The sequence below is a fragment of the Symphalangus syndactylus genome, chromosome 13 (genome assembly GCF_028878055.3).
Source record: "Symphalangus syndactylus isolate Jambi chromosome 13, NHGRI_mSymSyn1-v2.1_pri, whole genome shotgun sequence".
In the NCBI taxonomy this organism is placed as follows: Eukaryota; Metazoa; Chordata; class Mammalia; order Primates; family Hylobatidae; genus Symphalangus; species Symphalangus syndactylus.
The window spans coordinates 35,732,145-35,754,369 of record NC_072435.2 but is presented as its reverse complement, the minus strand read 5'-3'; the positions used below and the strand labels follow the sequence as shown (position 1 = coordinate 35,754,369).

The following is a 22,225-nucleotide window of genomic DNA, read 5'->3' as shown; positions in this document are numbered from 1 at the left end:
TGATTGTACCTCACTGCAGCCTTATGCTCCTGAGCTCAAGCACTCCTCCCGCTTTAGTGTCTCGAGGCTAGGAGTACACGCATGCACCACCAGGTGCAGGCAGTTTTTAAATTTTTTACCCTTACTTTTTTTTGAGACAGGTTGTTGCTCTGTCACCCAGGTTGGAGCGCAGTGGTACAGTCATAGCTCCCTGCAGCCTCACACTTCTGAGATCAAGCAGTCCTCCCTCAGCCTCCTGAGTAGGTAGGACTACCAGCGTGCACCAGCAGGACCGGCTAATTTTAAATTTTTGCGGAGAGGGCATGTGGCAATGTTGCCCAGGCTGGCCTCAAACTCCTGGTCTTAAGGGATCCTCTCATCCTGGCCTCCTAAAGTGCCAGTGTAACAGGCATTAGCCACCACGCCCGCCTAATTGCATATTTTAAACATTAGAACTAAACATAAAAGTTTTCCTTGCCTTATCCTTTCCACTCTGTTCTAATCTCACTGTCCTTTACAACCTGTTCCTATCCATCACCTATAGGTAATGAACCTTGTTTTCTGAATAATCCTGTGTTTTCTTCTTGTAAAAATGAACATATAAATATATATATTTGTTATTGCCTATTTAAAAAAAGATTTCAGGCAGGCACGGTGGCTCACGCCTCTAATCCCAGCACTTTGGGAGGCTGAGGCGGGCAGATCACGAGGTCAGGAGATCGAGACCATCCTGGGTAACATGGTGAAACCCCCTGTCTACTAAAACTAGAAAAAATTAGCTGGGTGTGGTGGCAGGTGCCTGTAGTCCCAGCTACACGGGAGGCTGAGGCAGGAGAATGGCATGAACCCGGGAGGCGGAGCTTGCAGTGAGCTGAGATGGCGCCACTGCACTCCAGCCTGGGCAACAGAGCGAGACTCCGTCTCCAAAAAAAAAAAAAGTTTCATACTATACTCTTGCAGTTTCTATTTTTGCCTAACAGTGTATCTTGATAACCACTCCATATAAATTCATAGATATATCTTCCTTTTTCACCTTCATTTTATAGCTGCATAATACTCCTTTTGTGGATGTACCATGTAATATTCAGCTGCTCTACTACATGTCATCAATTAGAGAATTCAAATTTGCAATTACTAACAGGGTTGCAGTTAGTATTCTTGAGCATGTGTATTTTTGTATATTTAGACATTTACAATCAGGACAAATTCCTAGAATTAGGATTGCTGATTTAAATAGGTAGTATGTTAGACATTGACAAATTCTCTGTGCTAGGCAGCCTCCAAATTGGCCTCCAGTCTCTGCTTCCTGGTATTTGAGGACTACCCTTGTGTAATCCTCTGTCCCCTGATTGATGTGTGTAACCACCAGAATATGGCAGAAGTTCTGGTAAGCCAGTTCTGAAATTAGGTTATGAAAGCCCACACATACCTGGAGCCCCAGTATTAAAAACAATTTTAAAAAAGAGCAACTCATGCTTCCTGATGTCAAAAGTTACTATAAAACTACAGAAATCAGGCTGGGCATGGTGGCTCCTGCCTGTAATCCCAGCACTTTGGGAGGCCGAGGAGGGCAGATCAAAAAAAAATGTGTTCATAAAAAAATGAACACAATTTTTTTAGTTCACATGACAAGTCTTCGATAAATTAAATGGTTTTAAAGTTGTTGATAAAATTAGATATGTCTTCAAAATTGTCAGCATATATTTTTGTCTGGGTTTACTGGTCTGTTATGTCTGTCTCTATTAGATATTTTAAGTTGATGAAGCTAAACCCAATCTAAAACAATGATCTTTGTGCAATTCTTTTATAAGTGAGATTTAATATTTTTGATTAAATAACAATAGCTATATCTTCTGGGTTATTGACAGAATAACCATGTATTTAGTGTAAGGTTTGAACTTTGGTAAACAATATTAACAGTATATAAAATTGGTTAATAAAAAATAATTTAAAACAATGACTAGGTGTGTCAAATCTTGATTTTAATAAGTAATCTAGGTATAATTAGAAATTAAAGTTGGCAACTGTAAATGGAATGTTTATAAACTTTTCATGTAATTTAAAATCTTAAATTAAATAATACTCATTAAGTATTTGAGTCATATCCAAATAAGATATAAAGCAAACAAATTACTGAAAAAAAAATAAGTTCATTCTTGGCTTCTTAAAATTTCTTTCTTTTTTTTTTGAGATGGAGTTTCACTCATCACCCAGCTGGAGTGCAATGGTGTAATCTCGGCTAACTGCAACCTCTGCCTCCCATGTTCAAGCAATTCTGCCTCACCCTCCCAAGTAGCTGGGTTTACAGGTGCCTGGAATCACGACAGGCTAATTTTTGTATTATTAGTAGAGATGGGGTTTCACCATGTTGGCCAGGCTGGTCTTGAATTGCTGACCTCAGGTGATCCACCTGCCTTCGCCTCTCAAAGTGCTGGGATTACAGGCATGAGCCACCATGCCCAGCTGGCTTCTTAAAATTTCTAAAAAGACTAGATATATTTTGGTCTATTACTCAAAATACAAATTTAGGAAAAAGTAATTTTTGTATGAGAATCTTATGTGGTAAATTTTTGTCCTAAGGGAAAATGATTGGTTGTACCAATATAAAAGGAGAAAACTGTAAGTCTAAGGCTGAAGGTTTAAGAAAATGATTAAACGTTTAAACAATTTGAGTAGGATTTATGAAAGATAGGTCTTATGGACGGTTTATTGTATGATTGTGTTGGCTAGGATTGAAAAGAAATTGTACATAGGTGTTTTTTTTTTTTTCCCTAAAAATTAAACAGTGGTGTTTGGTGCACTGATACAGGACCAGAATCTGGTCCTCTATATTGAAAACAGGAAGGTTTTTTTTTTTTTTTGACATATTTATCTGCACTTAATAAATTTGCAAGACGTTTTGTTTGTTCATTCTAAAATCTGTTAGTAGCCGTCTTCTAAACTCTAGTTTCTATTTCTGCCACATTTTTTTCCTGAGATCGATTTAATTTCTGTAGTTTTCAGGTTTTAAATGCTGTCCTCGTCATTTAAAGCAGTAATTTTATTTATTGAGGTGGAATTTCATACAGTTAAAAAAAATTTGTAGAGATGATGATGTGGTTGGGATATGTGTCCCCACCCAAATCTCATGTTCAGCTGTAATTCCCAATGTTACAGGTAGGTCCTGGTGGGAGGTGACTTGATCATGGGGGGGTGGATTTCTCATGAGTGATTTAGCACTACCTGCCTTGGTACTGTCCTCGTGATAGATAGTGAGTTCTTGTCACTCGATTTGGTCGTTTAAAGGTGTGTAGCACCTCCCCCTCTCTCCTGCTCCTGCTTTGGCCATGTGACATGCCTGCTTCTCTGCATTCTGCTATGATTGTAAGTTTCCTGAGGCCTCCCCAGAAGCCAAGCAGAAAGCAGATGCCAGCAACATGCTTCCTGTCCAGCCTGAAGAACTGTGAGCCAATTAAACCTTTTTTCTTTACAAATTACCCACTGTTAGTTATTTCTTTATAGCAATGTGAGAACAGACTAATATAGATGGCGCCTTGCTATGTTGCCCTGGTTGGTCTCAAACTCCTGGCCTTAAGTTACTCTCCTGCCTCATCCTTCCGAAGTGCGGAGATTACAGGAATGAGCCACCAAAAACAAAACCAGCCAATTTGTTGAGGTAGAGTTTTGGTTTTCAGATTTCTCATTTCATGTCTCAGAGGCTCAACTTTACTTGCATCTCAATGTATGTCATTTGCAGGTCATACATCATGGCCTTCTTTTTTTCACATTGAGAAGGCCTGGGATGATGACTGTCTCCAACTTTTTTGTCTGCTCCTGTAAGTTTTTTCTTTGGTTCTAAATCGGCTATTATGGCCTGACACTGAAATATTTATCATGAAGGCCTAGAAAAGCAATGTGTTTTCTCTGTGTAACTTGATTCTGTACTCTTGGCTTTTCATGATGTGCCTAAATTTTTACACTCATAGCCTTGGACATATTCCTAAATAAATCCAAGCACACTTTTCATCAGGTTCAACTTCCAGGTTATTTTTTATTTTATTTTTTGAGATGGATTCTTGCACTGTCACCCAGGCTGGAGTTCAGTGGTGCAATCTCAGCTCACTGCAAACTCTGCCTCCTGGGATCAAGTGATTCTCTGCCTCAGCCTTCTTGGTAGCTGGATCTACAGGTGTGTGCCACCACCCCTGGCTAATTTTTGTGTTTTTTAGTAGAGAAGGGGTTTCACCATGTTGGCCAGGCTGGTCTGGAACTCCTGACCCAAGTGATCCACCCGCCTCGGCCTCCCAAGTGCTGGGATTACAGGTGTGAGCCACCGTGCCTGGCCAACTTCCAGGTTATCTAAATGTGCTTCGCATAAGGAGAAATAATCACAATGTAGAAGGTTTTTCTTTACCTTTTTGGTAGCTGGTCTAAGAAAGGTTTTACAAGAAATTATCGAGATAATTTCCTGTGTTGCATTTATTAAGTTTTTTATCACTTAAAAAAAAAAAAAAACCTGGTTGGTTGGGCATGGTGTTTCATGCCTGAATCCCAGCACTTTGAGAGGCTGAGGTGGGAGGATCGCTTGAGTTCAGGAGTTCGAAACCAGCCTGGGCAACATGATGAAAGCCCATCTCTAAAAAAAAAAAAGACACACATACAAAAATTAGCTGGGTGTGGTAACACGTGCCTGTAGTCTCAACTACTGGGGAGGCTGAGGTGGGAAGATCACTTAGGCCTGGGAGATCAAGGCTGCAGTGAGCTTTTGTGCTGCTGCACTCGAGCCTGGGCAACTGTGTGAGATGCTCTCCCACATCTACCCCCGAAATAAATAAAAAGAAACAACAAAAAATCCTGGGCTTTAAAAGGATTCATTTTTTCCCAGTAACTCTCTATACTCCTACTAATGACTTTTGATTAGCACTGTATTTACACGGATTACTAACAAGTGAACTGTTATCTTGTTTTAATCAAATGTTTTGAGCCTTTTAACATCTTTGACAAACTTCCCCAAATGCAAATTCTTTTTATTTTATTTTATTTATTATTTTTTTGAGACGGAGTCTCGCTGTGTCTCCCAGGCTGGAGTGCAATGGCACGATCTTGGCTCATTGCAACTTCTGCTTCCTGGGTTCAAGCGATTCTCCTGCCTCAGCCTCCCGAGTAGCTGGGATTACAGGTGTGCGCTAAGATGCCTGGCTAATTTTTGTATTATTAGTAGAGGTGGGGTTTCACCATGTTGGTCAGTTTTGTCTCGAACTCCGGCCTCAGTTGATCCTCCTGCCTCGGCCTCCCAAAGTGTTGGGATTACAGGTGTGAGCCACCACGCCTGGCCTTCTTTTTTATTTTTTTTTTGAGATGGAGTCATGCGCTGTTGCTGAGGCTGGAGTGCAATGTCACGATCTCAGCTCACTGCAACCTCCGCCTCCCAGGTTCAAGCAATTCTCCTACCTCAGCCTCCCGAGTAGCTGGGATTACAGGCACCCACCACCATGTCCAGCTAATTTTTGTATTTTTTCTAGAGATGACATTTCATCATGTTGGTCAGGCTGGTCTCAAACTCCTGACCTCAGTTGATCTACCTGCCTTAGCCTCCCAAAGTGCTGGGATTACAGGCATGAGCCACCACGCCTGGCTTGTTTTTATGACTTTTATTCAAAAGATTGTTCTTCACTCAAATGTTTTGTTTTCTTCGGAATTAAGGAACTGTTCTATCTTAACTTACCTCTAATATACCTCTGTTTGATAAAGTATATTTCTTGAGCCAGGGTCTCGCTCCATCACCCAGACTGGAGTGCACTCTTGCTGCTGTAGGACAAGCAAGCTTCAAATTGGGACTTAGCCCATGAGGGTTTTTGGCTCTGGCCAGGAAATAATTCAGGGGGAGCTGGTGGTAGAAGAAAGAAGCTTTATCGAAGAAGCAGTGTTTCAGCTCTGGTGGTGGTACAGCTTTGTGACTACTCCTATGGGAAACCTCATAGGCAGTGTGCTGAGAGTAGCAGCTCGGGGCAGTTTTGCAGTCATATTTATATCTACTTTTAATTACATGTAGATTAAGGGGCAGTTTATGCAGAAATTTGTAGGAAAATGGTGGTAACTTTGCTCATCGGGTCGTTGCCATGGAAAGGGGTGGTAACTCCTGGGTGTTGCCATGACAATGGTAAACTGACATCGCTCACTGGTGGTCATGTCTTATGGAAAGCTGCTTCTGCCCCATCCCTGTTTTAGCTAGTCCTCAGTTTTGTCCAGGTCTGAGCCCCACCTCTGGAGTCAAATTCTTCCTCCTATCTCAGTGTGATCACTGCTCACTGCAGCTTCAGCCTGCTGGGCTCAGGCAATCCTCCTACCTCAGCCTCCTGAGTAGCTGAAACTACAGACATGCACCACTGTGCCTGGCTAATGTTTAATGCCTGCCCCAGCTGCCTGGCTTCTCCCTGCTGTCCACGCCCCCTCCTATCTTGGAGCAAAGTCAGGCCAAGCCGGGTCACCATGAACAGCAGGATAGACATGAGAGAGTCCCGGGGGAAAGGGGTAGGTCCCTGGTAAGTTTCCTGCTTCTGGCCAGGGAGGGCCTGAGGGCTGGTGGCTGGGCTGCCAGTCCCATGAACTGGAGTGGTAATTGGTGCCTTTTCCAGGCCCGTCCATGGCCACCCATGGGCCAATTGGCATGCACTTCCTGCCCTGAGGCTCACAAAATGCCCCTGGCTCAGCCAGAGCTGAGCAGATGGTGCCACTAGCAGAAGAGAGGAGCTAGTGTCTCTGCTGAGACCCTCAGAGACCTGCAGAGACCACAGAATAACTTGTCTGAGGAGAGGAGCTACCCTCTCTAGGGCCTCCTCTCTGCTGAGAGCTGAACACTCGATGAATGACCTGCCTGCCCACAGAGAGGAGCTACTCACTGTGGGTCTCCTCTGAGCTGTTTTTTTTTTTTTTTTTCTGGAGACAGAGTTTTGCTCTTGTTGCCTAGGCTAGAGTGCAATGGCACAATCTCAGCTCACCACAACCTCTGCCTCCTGGGTTCAAGTGATTCTCCTGCCTCAGCCTCCCAGGTAGCTGGGATGAGAGGCATGTCCTACCATGCCTGGCCAATTTTATATTTTTAGTAGAGATGGGGTTTCTCCATGTTGGTCAGGCTGGTCTTGAACTCTCAACCTCAGGTGATCCGCACACCTTGGCCTCCCAAAGTGCTGGGATTACAGGTGTGGACCACCGTACCCAGCTCCTCTGAGCTGCTCTAACACTAAATAAAGCTCCTCTTCTTCTTCTTCAACTTGGGTGAAGGTGCCACTAGCAACAGAGGATTTCCAGGGGAAGATAATTGACACCTCAAAGATCCCATAACAGTAATAATCGACAAACATTGGCTACCCTTATATTTTTACAATTAAATATTAAAATTTGATATAAAACCATTGGAATCAAAGAAATATAATGAGATTGGTATGAGTAAATCTATGAATGGCACAGAAGGATCTAGAAGCTGATACAGATATATATAAGAATTACTGCTAAAAAGGTGGATACAGTTATGTGTCCATAATAATTCAAAAGTTTAATGTCTTAAAATTAGGAGTAACAAAGTTTTAAAAACTTTAAGAATACAACTATTATGTATCCATAATGATAAAAAAAACTGTTTTTTGAGATGGAGTCTCTCTCTGTCACCCAGGCTGGAGTACAGTGGTGCAATATTGGCTCACTGCGACTTCCGCCTCCCGGGTTCAAGCAATTCTCCTGCCTCAGCCTCCTGAGTAGCTGGGATTACAGGTGCGTGCAACCACGCCCAGCTAATTTTTGTGTATTTAGTAGAGACGGCGTTTCACCATGTTGGTCATGCTGGTCTTGAACTCCTGACCTTGTGATCTGCCCACCTCAGCCTCCCAAAGTGCTGGGATTACAGGCTTGAGCCACTGCACCCGGCCCAATTAAAAAAAAAATTTAATGAGGTAGAATTTCATACCAGCAGGTCAAATGTAGTGCATTAGTCTGTTCTTGCACTGCTCTAATTATAAAGAAATGTATAAATAGAACAGGTTTAATTCCACAGGCTGTACAGGAAGCACGGCTGGGAGGCCTCAGGAAACTTTCAATCATGGTGGAAGGTGAAGGGGAAGCAGGCAGGACTTCACATGGTGGAGCAGGAGAGAGAGAGCAAAGCGGGAGGTGCTACACGCTTTTAAACAACCAGTTCTCCTAGAACCCTATCACGAGACAGTGCTAGGGGGATGGTGATAAACCATTAGAAACCACCCCCGTGATCCAGTCACCTCCTACCAGGCCCCACTTCCAACACTGAGGATTACATTTGGGTGGGGACCCAGAGCCAAACCATATCAGGCAGTTTCTCTCAGTAAGTGGTGCTACAAAAATTGGCCCTCTTTTTGGAGGAGATAAAATTGGATCCACTACTCCACACCACATGCCCAAATACATTCCATTAAATATATATATATATACACACACACACACACACACACACACACATATATGTGATCTGCTCACTTTGGCCTCTCAAAGTGCTGGGATTACAGGTGTGAGCCCCTGCACCCTAACAAAAGATATAAATTTTTAAAGTAATGCATTTCAAATGAAAAGATCAAAATCTCTGTCATCTAGAGTTTGAAAAGACTTTTTAGGCCAGGTGTGGTGGCTCATGCCTGTAATCCCAGCACTTTGGGAGGCGAAGGTGGGCAGATCACTTGAGGTCAGGAGTGTTACATGCGTCCATGTGAAGAGACCACCAACAGGCTTCGTGTGAGCAACAAGGCTGTTTATTCACTTGGGTGCAAGTGGGCTGAGTCCGAGAAAGGAGTCAGCAAAGGGAGATAGGGGTGGGGCAGTTTTATAGGATTTGGGTAGGTAGTGGAAAGTTACAGTTAAAGGTGGTTATCATTTGTGGGAAGGGGCAGGGGTCTCAAAGTGCTAGGTGGGGAGCTCCTGAGACTCATTGTCCAGGAGAAGAATGTCACAAGGTCAAGAGATCAGTTGGGGTGGGGTAGGAACAAATCACAATGGTGGAATGTCATCAATTAAGGCAGGAACTGGTTGTTTCACTTCTTTTGTGGTTCTTCAGTTGCTCCAGGCCATCTGGATATATACGTGCAGGTCACATGGGTTATGATGGCTTAGCTTGGGCTTGGAGGCCTGACATTCCTGTCTTCTTATATCAGAAAAACAAAATAGTGGTGAAGTGTTGGGGGGCAGTGAAAATTTTGGGGGGAGCTATGGAGAGATAACGGGCAATGTTTCTCAAGGCTGCTTCAAGCGGGATTAGGGGCAGCATGGGAACCTAGAGTGGGAAAGATTAAACTGAAGAAAGATTTTGAGATAAGGGGTGATATTGTGGGGTTGTTAAAAGGAGTATTTGCTGTATAGAATGATTGGTGATGGCCTGAATGTGGTTTTGTATGAATTGAGAAACTAAACGGAACACACAAGGTCTGAATAAGAGAAGGAGAAAAACAGGTATTAGAGGACTAAGAATTGGGAGAAGCCAGGACATCCTATTAGAAAGTGCCCAGGGAGGTCCAGCATAATTTTGTGCCTGGTTGGTGCGTTTTTGGGGCTCTACCTTTGAGTTTTTTATGTAGTCTTATTCAGGGCACACTGATTCAGGTAAAAACAACATTCTTCTTTTAGAAATATGCAGAGTCCTCCTTTTTCAGCAGTGAGTAGGTGGAGGCCTCTTCCTGTCTTATATTAATAAGAAAAACAAAACAGTAGTGAAGTGTTGGTGTCCTGAGGGGAACAGGAAGCTGTTAGTCCCATTTGCAAATTGATTTTTTGGAATAAGGAAAACTAATGTACATGTGCCTGTCCAATTAATAGGTAGACACATGTAGGTGGAGGAGTCACAGAGGAAAAAGAGACCTTGTGTAAGGCAAAACTGGAAATATAAAGTGAAAAGATGAGAGGGAGCACCAAAGGAAGTGTCTTGCACCCAGACTCCTAGGGATCCAGCTATGTCTGGAATTGGTGGGTTCTTGGTCTCACTGACTTCAAGAATGAAGCTGCAGACCCTCATGGTGAGTGTTACAATTCTTAAAGGTGGTGTGTCTGGAGTTTATTCCTTCTGATGTTCGGACGTGTTCAGAGTTTCTTCCTTCTGGGGGGTTCATTGTCTTGCTGGCTTCAGGAGTGAAGCTGCAGACCTTCGCAGTGAGTGTTACAGCTCTTAAGGTGGTGAGTCTGGAGTCGTTCATTCCTCCTGTCTGGAGTTGTTCATTCCTCCTGGTGGGTTCATGGTCTTGCTGGCCTCAGGAGTGAAGCTGCAGACCTTCACGGTGAGTGTTACAGCTCATAAAGGCAGTGCAGACCCAAAGAGTGAGCAGCAGCAAGACTTATTGCAAAGAGTGAAAGAACAAAGCTTCCACAGTGTAGAAGAGGACATGAGCAGGTTGCTGCTGCTGGCTCGGGCAGCCTGCTTTTATTCCCTTATCTGGCCCCACTCACATCCTGCTGATTGGTGCATTTTACAGAGAGCTGATTGGTCCATTTCACAGAGAGCTCATTGGTCTGTTTTACAGAGAGCTGATTGGTCTGTTTTGACAGGGTGCTGACTGGTGCATTTACAATCCCTAAGCTAGACACAGAGTGCTGATTGGTGCATTTACAATCCTCTAGCTAGACATAAAAGTTCTCCAAGTCCTCATCAGATTAGCTAGATACAGAGTGCTGATTGGTGTGTTTACAAACCTTGAGCTAGACACAGGGTGCTGATTGGTGCATTTACAAACCTTGAGCTAGACACAGAGTGCTGATTGGTGTATTTACAATCCTTTAGCTAGACATAAAGTTTCTCCAAGTCCCCATCAGATTAGCTAGACACAGAGCACTGATTGGTGCATTTACAATCCTCTAGCTAGACATAAAAGTTCTCCAAGTCCCAACCTGACACAGGAGCCCAGCTGGCTTTGCCTAGTGGATCCCATGCCACAGCCGTGGGCAGAGCTGCCCGCCAGTCCCATGCTGCATCTGCACTCCACAGCCCTTGGGTGGTCAATGGGATCAGGCACCACAGAGCAGGGGGCAGCACCCATTTGGGAAGCTTGGGCCATGTGGGAGCCCACCACAGGGGGGCTCAGGCATGGCGGGCTGCAGGTCCTGAACCCTGCCCTGTGGGGAGGTTGTTGAGGCCTGGCAAGAATTCAAGCACAGTGCGGGTGGGCCGGCAGTGCTGGGGGATCCGGAGCATCCTCTGCAGCTGCTGGCCCAGGTGCTAAGCCCCTCACTGCCTGGGGCTGGTGGTGCCAGCCAGACACTCTGAGTGCGGGGCCCACCTGGAACTCATGCTGGCCCGCGAGTGCCAAGCGCAGCCCCAGTTCCCACCCGTGCCTCTCCCTCCACACCTCCCTGCAAGCAGAGGGAGCTGGCTGCAGCCTCAGCCAGCCCAGAGAGGGGCTCCCAGTGCAGTGGTGGGCGGAAGGGCTCCTCAAGTGTGGCCAGAGTGGACACCAAGGCTGAGGAGGTTCTGGGAGCAAGTGAGGGCTGCCAGCACCTTGTCACCTTTCACAGCAAGGGCAGCAGCCATTAGAGGTTGCAATGGAGATTGATAGGGCAACTGGGTAGAGGGGGAGGTTCAATATTCATGGTGTATTAGAAAGTTTAGAGTCTACAAGCAACCTTTCATTGCTATTCATGGGGTTGGGTATAAGTAAACAAGAAGGGGGGCTGGGAGGAGTGTCTGAAGAACAAGGAGAAGGTAGCCAAGGATGGAGTGAAGTGCAGGACAAATGTCTTCCTAAGTAATAGTAACTGCTAATGTTTTTAAGTTTGCCAGTATTGATAGAGGGCTTATCTGTAATGTGGCGCTAAAAAGCCCCAATGGTTTTGGTAATATGTGTAGTTGGGCTTTGGAGATGAAGAGTGAAGAAGCATAGAGAAGGTGAAAAGTTACCTAGGGGAATTCCAGTGGGTCTTTGCCGAGAGATGCACAAAGGAGTGACAACAGGGATAGTAGTTTATGTTGTGAGGGGTTCAAATATGGGCAGAGTAGAATTGATATAAGGATAAAGGCTGTTGTTTTTTTATTTTTTGAGCCGGAGTCTCGCTCTGTCACCCAGGCTGGAGTGCAGTGGCACGATCTCAGCTCACTGCAAGCTCTACCTCCCAGATTCGCGTGATTCTCCTGCCTCAGCCTCCTGAGTAGCTGGGACTACAGGAGCCTGCAACCGTGCCTGGCTAATTTTTTGTATTTTTAGTAGAGAAGGGTTTCACCGTGTTAGCCAGGACGGTCTCAATCAAGGATAAAGGTTTTTTAAGTAGATGCGGAGAAGAGCATCAGCTTGCTGATATGAAATGTCTGAGGTTTTGCTAGACCTGTCTAGAAAGTAAAGAAGTTCTTCAGAAGGGTAAAGATGAGGGCTGTTAAAGGAGGTTCGGAGATGTAGGGAGACAGGAGATGTTGCCCAGTCGGTATGTAAGGTGGGGACAGCTGTGTAAGAGCAGGAAAAAAGGGAAATGCAAAGCCAGCAATTGTTCACTAAAGAGGGATTAGAAAGAGTGAGGAGGGAGTGAGCGAGATTGATAGTATGTTGGAGGTAATTGGGGGGGGTAGAGGATGGCAGGAGAACGGGAATGAGGAAAAGTAAAGAAAGGGACTTCATCAGGGTAAAAGAATCGGAGTGTGCCTTGCCAGCAAAGGTCACCTATCCACTCCAAGTGGGAGTTAAGAGTGGTGGTTAGGGGCTGAGACCAGGAGATATCAGCTATGATGGTTTGGAGAAAAAGTGTAAACTGGCAGTGTAGACAAGGGCAGGACATTTATGGGCAGGTGAGAACGAAGAGTAGGAGTATGACTAGACAGAAGATAGCAGGGATGAAAAGTTTTGGGGTGCAGTCCAAGTAGTGGGGGTGAATGTGTGAAGCCCTGTTGTAAAGATCAGGGTAAGGAAGAATAGACCTAACAAAATGAAAGGGTGTATTAGGCTCATAAGTCTTACTACTGTTCTTCAGAAATGGGGGTGAGTTTAAGGGAAGTAGGGGTGAGTACTTGCAACTTCCAAGAGGAAGAGGAGAGATCAGGCTGTCTGTCTGATGGGCACAGCTTTATCCTGGAATGTTGAACCCAATGGGCAGGGTCCTGCAGATGCACAGCCATTGGAGTACTATAGATGACTACGTGGGGTCCAGTCCACCGAGGTTGTAGAGTTTGAGAGGTCAGATTCTTAACAAGAACTGATTGTCCAGCTAGGGTGTCCTCATATGGCTGGGAATCTGGAGTAGGCAAAAGAAGATTAGCAGCCTGGCGAATTTCCTGTCTAGCCTGCTGGAGGACTGGAAGATAGTCCCCCAGAGGGCTGGTGTCTGGAATGAGGTTGGGGCCCAGCAAGAAGGTATGTCCATATAAAAGTTCAAGTGGACCACACCCTGTAGCATCCCGAGGACATGCTCAAATTCTGAGGAGGGCAGGTGGTAAAAATACTGTCCAGTCCTTTTTAAGTTGGAGGCTGAGTTTGGTGAGGTGTGTTTTTAAAAGACCATTATTCCTTTCTACCTTTCCAGAAGACTGAGGGCGGTAGGGGGCATGAAGTTTCCATTGAATGCCCAGGGCCTGAGAGACTGCTTGAGTGACTTGACTAATGAAGGCCGGTCTGTTGTCGGACTGTATAGAGGTAGTAAGGCTAAATTGAGAAATTATGTCTGACAGAAGGGAGGAGATGACCACGCTGGCCTTCTCAGGACCTGAGAAAAAGGCCTCTACCCATCCAGTGAAAGTGTCTACCCAGACCAAGAGTATTTTAGTTTCCTGACTCAGGGCATGTGGATAAAGTCAATTTGCCAGTCCTGGGCAGGGGTGAACCCCTAAGCTTGATGTGTAGGAAAGGGAGGGGGCCTGAGAAATCCCTGAGGAGTGGTAGAATAGCAAATGGAACACTGAGAAATGATTGCCTTGAGGATAGATTTCCATGATGGAAAGGAAATGAGAAGGTCTAAGAGGTAGGCTACTGGCTTGTAACCCACATGGAAGAGGTCATGAAAGGAAGATAGAATGAAATGAGGCTCTGAAGGTGGAAGGAGAAATTTCCCTTGATCCAAGAACTATTTGTCTTGTGTGGGAAGAGATTGATAGGTGGAAGTTTCAGTGGGGGGTAGGTGGGACTGATGAGAAGGAGAAAAACTGGCCATGAAGGACAGAAGTTGGAAGGCTATCTGCTTCTTTAGCTACCTTATCAGCATAATTGTTGCCCTGAGCCATGGGATCTGATGTCCTTTGATGGCCCTTGCAGTGAATGACCCTAGCTTCCTTGGAAGTACAGCAGCTTTAAGAAGAGTTTTTGTTGAGGAGGCATTAATGATGGAAGACCCTTGTGTAGTAAGGAAACCTCTTTCTGCCCATATAACAGGATGGTGGTGAAGGATATGGAAGGCATACTTGGAATCAGTATAGATATTGACACGTATTCCTTTTGCAAGAGTGAGGGCTCGAGTTAAGGCAATAAGTTCAGCTTGTTGAGAGGTAGTGGAAGGGGGCAGGGCCATAGCCTCAATGATAGATATGGAAGACACTATAGCATAGCCTGCCTTTGCTGGTGATTGGTGATTGGGCCTGGAAGAACTACCATCAATAAACCAAGTGTGGTCTGGGTGGGGAACAGAAAAGAGGGAAATATGGGGAAATGGGGAGAATGTCATATGGATTAGAGAGATACAGTCATGGGGTTCAGATGTAGTATCAGGAATAAGATGAGAGGCCGGATTGAAGTCTGGGCCAGGAACAATGGTAACTGTGGGAAATTCAACAAATAGTGAGTACAGTTGAAAGAGCCAGGGGGAAGAAAGTATATGTGTCGAGTGTGAGGAAGAAAATAGATATTGAAAGTTATGGGAACTGTAGAGGGTAAGTGGAGAATAGCTTGTGGTTTTGAGGGCCTCTAAAAGTATTAAAGTGGTGGCAGCCACCACACGCAGACATGAGGGCCAGCCTAAAACAGGAAGGTCAAGTTGTTTGGACAGAAAGGCTACAGGGCGCGGTCCCAGATCTTGTGTAAGAATTCCAGCCACACAGTCCTGTACATTGGCTGTGTGTAATGAAAAGGGTTGGGATGAGTTAGGGACAGCTAGTGTGGGAGCAGCTTCTCGGGCTGCTTTTAAGGAATGGAAAGAGGAGTAGGGAAAGGATTTATGATCTATGGGGCCAGCTAGGTTTCCTTGTGAGTTTATATAATGGTTTAGTCAGGATGGCAAAACCAGGTATCCAAATGCGAAAGCACCCAAGCATGCCTAGGAAGGAAAGGAGTTGTTGTTTTGTAGAAGGTGTTGGGGATTGGGAGATTAGCCAGACATGATCAGCAGGGAAAGCACGTGTGTTTTTATGAAGAATCATGCCAAGATAGGTAAGGGATGAAGAAGAAATTTGGGCTTTCGAGGGGGATACGCGATATCCCTTTAAGAATAGATGTTGGAGGATCCGGAGGGTGTCCTGTTGGGAAGATTTGTAGAAGGGGCTATAAAGTAGGAGGTCACCAAAATATTGAATAAGCTGAAAAGCAGATGGATGGAAAGAAAGTAAATCATGAGAAAGTGCTTTACTGAAGTAACGGGGGCTGTCTCTGAAGCCTCGAGGCAGTACAGCCCAGGTAAGTTGCTGAGACTGATGGGTGTCAGGGTCAGTCCAAGTGAAAGCGAAGAGAGGCTGGGATTAAGGGTGTAAAGGAATAGTAAAGAAAGCAGCTTTGGCCAGGCGCGGTGGTTCATGCTTGTAATCCCAGCACTTTGGGAGGCCAAGGCGGGCAGATCACAAGGTCAGGAGATCGAGACCACGGTGAAACCCCGTCTCTACTAAAAAATACAAAAAATTAGCCGGGCGTGGTGGCGGGCGCCTGTAGTCCCAGGTACTCGGAGAGACTGAGGCAGGAAAATGGCATGAACCCAGGAGGCGGAGCTTGCAGTGAGCCGAGATTGGGCCACTGCACTCCAGCCTCGGCGACAGAGCGAGACTCCGTCTCAAAAAAAAAAAAAAAAAAGCATCTTTGAGATCCAGAACAGAATAATGGGTTGTGGAGGGAGGTATTGAGGATAGGAGAGTATATGGGTTTGGCACCATGGGGTGGATAGGCAAGACAATTTGGTTGATAAGGCAAAGATCCTGGGCCAGCCTGTAAGACTTGTCCAGTTTTTGGACAGGTAGAATAGGAGGGTTGTAAGGAGAGTTTGTAGGCTTTAAAAGGTCATGCTGTAACAGGAAACTGATAACAGGCTTTAGTCCCCTCAAAGCCTGTTGTGGGATGGGATACTGGCATTAAGCAGGGTAAGAGTGATTAGGTTTTACCCCCGAGGGATTATAAGGGGTGCATGATCGGTTGCCAAGGAGGGAGTAGAGGTATCCCATACTTGTGGATTAAGGTAGTGAGACACAAGGGGAGGACGCGAAGGAGGCTTTGAACTGGGGAAAAGGGCGGCAATGAGATGTGGCTATAGGCCGGGAATAGTCAGGGAAGCAGAGAATTTAGTTAAAATGTCTTGACCTAATAAGAGACCTGGGCAGGTGGGGATAACTAAAAAGGAGTGCATAAAAGAATGTTGTCCTCCTGCCTGCCTGCTTTCCTTCCTTCTTTCCTTCCTTCCTTCCTTCCTTTTCTCTTTCTTTCTTCTTTCTTTCTTATCTTTCTTTTTTTGTTGAGACGGTCTCCTTCTGTTGCCCAGGCTGGAGTGCAGCGGCATAATCTCTACTCACTGCAAACTCCCTGCCTCGGGCTCCCGTGATTCTCCTGCCTCGGCCTGCCGAATACCTGGGATTGCAGGCACACGCCACCACGCCTGGCTGGTTTTTGTGTTTTTGGTGGAGACGGGGTTTCGCCGTGTTGGCCGGGCTGGTCTCCAACTCCTGACCTCGAGTGATCTGCCTGCCTCGGCCTCCTGAAGTGCTGGGATTACAGACGGAGTCTCGCTCACTCAATGCTCAATGTTGCCCAGGCTGGAGTGCAGTGGCGTGATCTCGGCTGGCTGCAACCTCCAACTCCCAGCCGCCTGCCTTGGCCTCCCAAAGTGCTAAGATTACAGCCTCTGCCTGGCCGCCACCCCATCTAGGAAGTAAGGAGCGTCTCTGCCTGGCCGCCCATCGTCTGGGATGTGAGGGCGCCTCTGCCTGGCCACCCCGTCTTGGAAGTGAGGAGCGCCTCTGCCCGGCCGCCACCCCGTCTAGGAAGTGAGGAGCATCTCTGCCCGGCCGCCCCATCTGGGAAGTGAGGAGCGCCTCTGCCCTGCCACCCCATCTGGGATGTGAGGAGCGCCTCTGCCCGGCTGCCCTGTCTGCGAACTGAGGAGCGCCTCTGCCCAGCCACCCCATCTGGGAAGTGAGGAGCGCCTCTGCCCTGCCGCCCCATCTGGGATGTGAGGAGCACCTCTGCCCGGCTGCCCCGTCTGTGAACTGAGGAGCGCCTCTGCCCAGCCACCCCATCTGGGAAGTGAGGAGCGCCTCTGCCCGGCCATCATGTCTGGGATGTGAGGAGCGCCTCTGCCCAGCCGCCACCCCATCTAAGAAGTGAGGAACGCCTCTGCCCAGCTGCCCCATCTGGGAAGTGAGGAGCGCCTCTGCCCAGCCGACTCGTGAGGAGCGCCTCTGCCCGGCTGACTCGTCTAGGAAGTGAGGAGCATCTCTGCCCAGCCGCCCATCGTCTGGGAAGTAAGGAGCGCCTCTGCCTGGTCACCCCATTTGGGAAGTGAGGAGCACCTCTGCCCGGCCACCCCATCTGGGAAGTGAGGAGCGCCTCTGCCCGGCTGCCCCATCTGGGAAGTGAGGAGTGCCTCTGCCCGGCCGCCCATTGTCTGGGAAGTGAGGAGCGCCTCTGCCCGGCCGCCCCATCTGGGAAGTGAGGAGCGCCTCTGCCCGGCCGCCCCATCTGGGAAGTGAGGAGCGCCTCTGCCCAGCCGCCCATTGTCTGGGAAGTGAGGAGCGCCTCTGCCCGGCTGCCCATTGTCTGGGAAGTGAGGAGCGCCTCTGCCCGGCCGCCCCATCTGGGACTTGAAGAGCGCCTCTGCCTGGCTGCCCCATCTGGGACGTGAGGAGCGCCTCTGCCCGGCCGCCCCATCTGGGATGTGAGGGGCGCCTCTGCCTGGCCGCCCCATCTGGGAAGTGAGGGGCACCTCTGCCTGGCCACCCCATCTGAGAAGTGAGGGGTGCCTCTGCCCGCCCGCCCCATCTGGGAAGTGAGGGACATCTCTGCCCGGCCGCCCCATCTAGGAAGTGAGGAGCATCTCTGCCCGGCCGCCCCATCTGGGAAGTGAGGAGTGTCTCTGCCCAGCCGCCCATCATCTGGGAAGTAAGGAGCGCCTCTGCCCGGCCGCCCCATCTGGGAAGTGAGGAGCGCCTCTGCCCGGCCGCCCATTGTCTGGGACATGAGGAGCGCCTCTGCCTGGACGCCCCGTCTGGGAAGTGAGGAGCGCCTCTGCCTGGCCGCCCATTGTCTGGGAAGTGAGGAGCGCCTCTGCCCGGCCGCCCGTTGTCTGGGAAGTGAGGAGCACCTCTGCCTGGCCACTGTGCAACCTTCCAAGTGTGAAGTGACAGCCTTCATTGTAGAATGAATGAAGACACTGGCACTGATTATATAACACCTTGGCAGCTATCTCAAGTTGTTGATGGTGGAGGTATTGGAATTATAGAAGAAAGCAAACACACAAATTTGGCTAAAGGCGATTTTGTGACTTCTTTCTATTGGCCCTGGCAAACCAAGGTTATTCTGGATGGAAATAGCCTTGAAAAGGTGATATATATATAAACATATCTGATTTTTTTCCCCATATAATTCTTTGTGCATTTGATATTCAGTTGTGTTTGTAATCACGGAAAAATAAAAGCATATATATATATATATATAAAGAATGTTGTCCAAGTTGGCACCAGATTTGGGGAGTTTTAAGAGGTTTAGAAGCCTGACCATCAATACCCACAGCAGTTATGGAGGCAAGGGAAACAGGCCCTTGAAAAGAAGGTAATGTGGAGTGGGTAGCCTCCATATTGATTAAGAAGGGGAAGGACTTGCCCTCCACTGTAAGAGTTACCCAAAGCATCTGTGATGGTCCAGGAGGCTTCTGAGGCGATCAGGCAGTGTCAGGCTTCAGCTGCTAAGCCGAGAAGATCTGGGAAGGAGTCAGTCAGAGAGCCTTGGGCCAGAGTTCCAGGGGCTTTGGTAGTGGCTAGTGGGCAAGTTGGACAGTCTGATTTCCAGTGGGGTCCCACAGATGGGACATGGCTTAGGAGGAATCCCGGGCTGTGGGCATTCCTTGGCCCAGTGGCCAGATTTCCAGCACTTAAAGCAAGAACCTGGGGGAGGAGGTCCTGGAGGAACACCTGGCCTCTGTGGTTTAGGTGTTTTGAAGTCCTTATGTGCTGGAGATGTGGCTAGGGTTTATGTCACAGCAAAGGCAAGTAATTGCAACTCAGAAATACATTGCCGCTTGGCTGCCTCTTCTCTATTATTGTACACCTTGAAGGTGAGGTTAATTAAGTCCTGTTGTGGGGTTTGAGGGTTGGAATCTAATTTTTGGAGGTTTTTCTAATCTCAGGAGCAGATTGGGTAATAAAATGCATATTGAGAATAAGATGGCCTTCTGGTCTCTCTGGGTCTAGGGTGGTAAAGTGTCTAACGGTTGTTGCCAAACAGGCCATGAACTGGGCTGGGTTTTTATATTTGATGAAAAAGAGCCTAAATGCTAACTGACTTGGGAGAGGTCGGATGAAGAAAAAGGAGCATTAACCTCAACTATGCCTTAAGCTCCAGCCACTTCTCTAAGAGGAAATTGTTGGGCAGGTGGGGGACAGCTAGTCATGGAATGAAATTGTAAGCTGGACTGGGTGTGAGGATGGGACGTGATAGAAAGATTACAGGGTAGGGAGCAGAGGCTGAGGAAGAATTAGGACCTGGCTCGGCTTGGCGAGGAGCAGTCCGGGGAGGGGGGGAGAGGTCAGATGGGTCTGTAGAAAAGGAGGATTCAAAGGACTCAGACAGGAAAGAACAAGAAAGATTTGAGATGAGTCACATTGGGAGCAGAGACTAGGGAGGGATGATGTGTAAAGAATGCCTGGATGTCAGGCACCTCAGACCATTTGCCCATTTTATGACAAAAATTATCTAGATCTTGTAGGATGCAGAAATCAAAAGTGCCATTTTCTGGCCATTTAGAACTATTGTCAACTTTGTATTGGGGTGAAGTGGTGTTGCAGAAGAAAATAAAGTGTTTAGGTTTTAGGTCAGATGTGAGTTGAATAGGTTTTAAGTTCTTGAGAACACAGGCTAAGGGAGAAGAACAGGGAATGGAAGGCAGAAGGTTGCCCATAGTGAAGGAGGTAAGTTTAAATAGATAGGTAGAGACAGGCCGGGCGCGGTGGCTCACGCCTGTAATCCCAGCACTTTGGGAGGCCGAGGCGGGTGGATCATGAGGTCAGGAGATGGAGACCATCCTGGCTAACACGGTGAAACTCCGTCTCTACTAAAAAATACAAAAAGTTAGCTGGGCGTCTTGGCGGGCACCTGTAGTCCTAGCTACTCGGGAGGCTGAGGCAGGAGAATGGCGTGAACCTGGGAGGCGGAGCTTGCAGTGAGCTGAGATCACGCCACTGCACTCCAGCCTGGGCAACAGAGCGAGACTCCGTCTCAAAAAAAAAAAAAAAAAGACAGAGAAAGGTAGAGACATGGAGAAGGCGGTGGAGTGGGGTGGGGGTGAGCAGCCCTGGGCTGTAATGTGGGTGAACAGCCAAAGCAGGCGTCCCTGCAATTGACTTGCCACTGAGGGAATGTGGGTGAATGACCAAGGCAGGCGTCCCTGCAGTGATCAGACACCAATGAAATGTAGGTGAATAATAAGGCAGGCGTCCCCACAGTGATTAGCCATCAAGGAAAGACTGTCTTCCTGAGTCCGTGACTGGAGCCGGAGTTTTGGGTCCACAGGTAAAATGTGTCTCCTTTGTCTCTACTAGAGAGGAAAAAGAACTGGAATTGGAAGGACAGAGAGATTGAAGGGTAGTGAGAGTGGCTGGAGAAGAGAGTGAAAAGACTGCTTATCCGATTTGAAATTGGTGAGATGTTCCTTGGGCTGGTCTGAGGACCCGAGGCAGTATGTGGAGCTCCTCACAGAGTGAGGGTGAGGACACGGGGCCGGTCTCCAAAGGGAGTCCCCCTGTCCCAAGTTTTGGAACCAAATGTTACACGCATCCGTGTGAAGAGCCCACCAACAGGCTTCGTGTAAGCAACAAGGCTGTTTATTCACTTGGGTGCAAGTGGGCTGAGTCCGAGAAAGGAGTCAGCAAAGGGAGATAGGGGTGGGGCAGTTTTATAGGATTTGGGTAGGTAGTGGAAAGTTACAGTTAAAGGTGGTTATCTTTTGCTGGCAGGGGCGGCGGTCACAAGGTGCTCGGTGGGGAACTCCTGAGACTCGTCCAGGAGAAGATGTCACAAGGTCAACAGATCAGTTGGGGTGGGGCAGGAACAAATCACAATGGTGGAACATCATCAGTTAAGGCAGGAACTGGTTGTTTCACTTCCTTTGTGGTTCTTCAGTTGCTCCAGGCCATCTGGATGTACATGTGCAGGTGACAGTGTTTATGATGGCTTAACATGGGCTCAGAGGCCTGACAAGTAGTTCAAGACCAGCCTAGCCAGCATGGCGAAACCCTGTCTCTACTAAAAATACAAAAATTAGCAGGGCATGGTGGCATGCGCCTGTAATTCCAGCTACTTGGGAGGCTGAGGCAGGAGAATCGCTTGAACCTGGGAGGCAGAGGTTGCAGTGAGCTGAGATGGCTCCACTGAACTCCAGCCTTGGTGACAGAGTGAGACTTTGTCTCAAAAAAAAAAAAAAAGAAAGAAAGAGAAGACGTTTTAAAGCAAAGCAGAAAACCTAGAAATTATTTTTAAAAACAATTCTTTTAGCTGCATAGAAAATGTTTTTAACATCAAATGTTGAAATAGTAACACAGCAAAATACGTAGTTACCTATTTTCTAGATGCATAACACATTGGCTCCTTCCCCTATGGCCGCCGCGCTCTGGCCTCGCCCACAGGCCTGGCTATAACTTCAACCTTTTCCTCTGGGCCTGGCCCCACCTTCCTCCCCGCCCCCTGCCCGTAGCTCCGCCCACAGGCTTGGCTCAAACCTCAACCTTGCCTTCTGGGCCCATTTCTGCCTGCAGCCCCCGCGCTGAGCCCACCCCAAAGTCCTCCGCAGCCAAGCAGGAGGAAACTAGAATTTTTCTGCCTCCAGGAGGTCTTACAGGGCAGAAGCCCTAGTCCTGAAACCCCACCTGGCCCAAGGCGGAGAGCGGAAATGACGT

General features: G+C 47.5%; 1 long non-coding RNA gene across 1 annotated transcript; it reads right to left on the bottom strand.

Moving 5' to 3' along the window:
- Positions 1–21,132: 21,132 nt before the first annotated feature.
- On the bottom strand, positions 21,133–22,220 carry LOC134732288 (uncharacterized). The gene is made up of 2 exons (XR_010115284.1): positions 21,888–22,220; positions 21,133–21,736 (listed from the first exon to the last, which is right to left on the bottom strand). It is a non-coding gene; the product is annotated as an uncharacterized lncRNA (long non-coding RNA).
- Between the last annotated feature and the right edge of the window lie 5 nt (positions 22,221–22,225).